This window comes from Cynara cardunculus (genome assembly GCF_001531365.2).
Source record: "Cynara cardunculus var. scolymus isolate 2C chromosome LG 12, CcrdV1, whole genome shotgun sequence".
NCBI classification, from domain to species: domain Eukaryota; kingdom Viridiplantae; phylum Streptophyta; class Magnoliopsida; order Asterales; family Asteraceae; genus Cynara; species Cynara cardunculus.
In genome coordinates this window covers 20,971,017-20,974,305 of record NC_037539.1, presented here as the reverse complement: position 1 = coordinate 20,974,305, position 3,289 = coordinate 20,971,017, and the positions used below count along the sequence as shown (strand labels likewise).

General features: G+C 38.9%; 1 non-coding gene across 1 annotated transcript; it reads right to left on the bottom strand.

Annotated features, from left to right (window-relative positions):
* Window positions 1-2,210: 2,210 nt before the first annotated feature.
* LOC112524006 lies at window positions 2,211-2,317 on the bottom strand. Its single transcript, XR_003070333.1, has one exon. It is a non-coding gene; the product is annotated as a small nucleolar RNA R71 (small nucleolar RNA).
* Between the last annotated feature and the right edge of the window lie 972 nt (window positions 2,318-3,289).

Genomic DNA, 3,289 nt, shown 5'->3' with positions numbered 1-3,289 from the left:
GCTCACAACTTTTCAAAATGGCAGGAAGGATAAAATAGAGGTGATAACTCTCAATTTGTGAGAGTTATTTGTTGTTCAATACCCCTATTTTATTGTGTCTTCGGTACCCAATTTTGCTCCTATACTGTATTTTTGGTCCAAATTATGTTAAAAGGTGATGAAAGGTCAAGAATTTAATTATTTTCTAAAAAACTCATTGCTATTGGTAAACTGCCCATTTTCTGCTTGCATTCATACTATGGCGTATTTTCATCAAGTTGGATTTGAACAATATGGACTCTCTTGAGTATTAATGGGATCTAATTCTGAGTTCAGATCAAAATATTGAATTTCTTGGAAGAATGGGCCTGGTTGAGTTATAAAATGACAATAAAGTACTCCTACCATTATTTTAATGAAAAAGTCTTCTCTATCTTTTCATTATTTTAATGGTTAGGTACTTTACCTTTTGCAACTTTTCAAGAAAAAGTGGTAAGGCCAAAAAAAAAGTAGACATGTGGTGATGGGAGGTCCGTACCCTCTAGACGATGAAGATTTTCTTTCTTCGGGCGAAGAGTTTGTCCGGTCCTCACTTTTTCCTATGTATTGAAGACTTTCTCTCATTTGGAAGCAATCCACTCCATCAACAATTTAGCTAAGCAACCTTGGAGCATTCTCTCAAGCTCTACAGCAGTAGAGCAAGTTTAATTTTTGCTTGTAATTTTATTTTCGTACTTAGTCTTTAATTCTCGCCACTGTGTATTGTATGCCCTCTGTGGGCAACAATTTAAGTAAAATTTCAGTTCAAGTATTTCTTATGCATTTTTCTTCTTCTGTTTCCTTTATGTTTTATAATTTTATTATGAGCTAAGCACCCCTTTGGGTGTGGGTGTGAGTCAAGCTTAAAAATGTAAAGGCACACTTGGGTGTTGCCATTTTTTATTGATTCTTAAGCTTGGTGATTTAAGTCAGGACTTAAGCTCAACGCAGATAAGCCGATCACTTTGAAGTGTTAATATTAGATCATTGATCTAGAGATGGGCGGATTTGAAATACGGCTTAGATGATGCACAAAGATTTGAGAGAGTCTTTGATAATCACGCAGAGATGCCGGTTTTGCATGTTTTTAGCTAATGTTCATATATTAGTGGAACCAGATATCTTTTTATCTAGTAGCTAATTCGGCAAGTTTAAGATTGATAAAATTGGACGCTTTGTGGGCACTTTGTGGGCACAGTATATAAGAATTCACTTTCGAGAGATAGGAGTTCTTATAGAAGTCCCATGAGTTTCTGACCAAATTGTTCCTGCAATATTCTTAAGCAAAGCTTACACCCATACCCATCTTTTATTATTAAAAGTTTATTTCGTATTTTAACGCTTTGCACAATCAAAACTCAAATATTTTGTCAACCCGAAGCATGTTCAAGAAGTTCATGAAAGTCTCTGATTCTCAGTAAGTCCAGTCCCTGTGGAAACGATCTTGGTACTTTACCACTCTATTACTTGAAGCGATCATAGTGTTGGCGTGCACTTGCACCGCCACTTTGGGGACCTTGTGCCCCCTGTGTGCACACTTACGATTTTAGCCACATCAAGTTTTTGGCGCCGTTGCCGGGGACTGGCGCGATTTTTATCCTGAGATATTGATTTTCATTAGAGCCTTGGTCAGTTGTTTCATTCGTTGTTCCTGTGTTGTATGCCACGACTACAACACGGTGATCTTTTACCTCTTGATCTTGAGTTAGAAAGAACCATTAGGAGACGAAGGAGAGGTAGAAACAATCGGCGAAATCCCACTTTAAACCGGGGGGGATAATCCACCTCCTCGGGAAGCCACGGTTAATATTGCCGATGACAAAAATAGAGGCATACGGGACTACGCAACTCCCGAATTTGGTCAACTGGCCTCGGGAATTGGTAGGCCCGAAATGACAGCAACATCTTTTGAACCCAAGCCGGTTATGTTTCAAATGATTTCCGCTATGGGTCAGTTTGGGGGATTATCTTTGGAAGATCCGCACTCTCATTTGAAATCTTTTATAGAAATGACGAATCATTTTAAAATTCCCGGAGTTACTCAAGAAGCCTTACGCTTGACGTTTTTCCTTTACACATTAAAGGATAGAGCTAGAGCATGGCTAAATTCCCAACCACCAAACTCGATCCTTACTTGGAATGATTTGGCGGAAAATTTTCTAAAAAAATACTTTCCTCCGACGAGGAATGTAAAAATTAGAAATGAAATTATGACGTTTCGTCAAGAAGAAGATGAAGCGGTATTGGATGCATGGGAGAGATTCAAGGACCTTCTTCGGAAATGTCCTCACCACGTAATCCCTCAGTGTATTCAGTTGGAAACCTTTTATAATGGACTTTCCAGTGCCGCTAAGATTATTCTTGACGCAACGGCCGATGGCGCTTTCACAGCTAAAACCTACAACGAGGGGTATGACATTTTGGAACGAATTTCTAATAATAATATTGAATTGTCTAACCCTCGTGCTGTCATTTCTAAATCTGCCTCGGGAATTCATGAGCTTGATGCCATTTCTTCTTTAAATGCTCAAATTTTTGCTTTGACTAATTTGGTTAAAAACAATTTAAATTTGAATGGGGAAAAGAGTCAAGTGCAATCCGTAATGTCCAATTCTTCCATGACCGAATCTTGTGTTTTATGTGGTGAAAGTCATTCTTATGAGTTTTGCCTCGGAAACCCCGTTTCGGTAAATTATGTTGGGAACCATACAAGAAATAGCCCATTTTCCCCTACGTACAATCCAAATTGGAGAAATCATCCGAATTTTTCATGGTCCAAAAATCCGGGACTTCAACCCCCTGGGGCAACTCAAGTCCAAAACCGACCTTCGAATCCCCCGGGATTTCATCAAAGTGATCATCACATGCAAGGTAATCACCACATATACCAAAGCGGACAATCTTCGCAATCACATGCACCTAGGCAACAAAATGCATCGGAGGGTAATGGTTCACTCGAATATTTATTTAAAGGTTTTATAAACCAAACCAATGCCACCTTGAGAAATTTTGAGACCCAACTTGGCCAATTTGCAGCGGATCTCAAGAATAGACCTCAAGGAACTTTGCCTAGTGACACGGAAACACCTAAGGAACATGTTAAGGCCGTGACTTTAAGAAGTGATAAGAACTTGGGAGAATCTAGTACCACAAAGGAAACACCCATGGAGCCGATTTGTCAAGAAAATATTTCACATTCTTTTGACGCGTCGAAATTTCCAGTTCTATTTCCTACAGCTGAAGAAACTCAAATTCCAGTTTATGTTCCAGA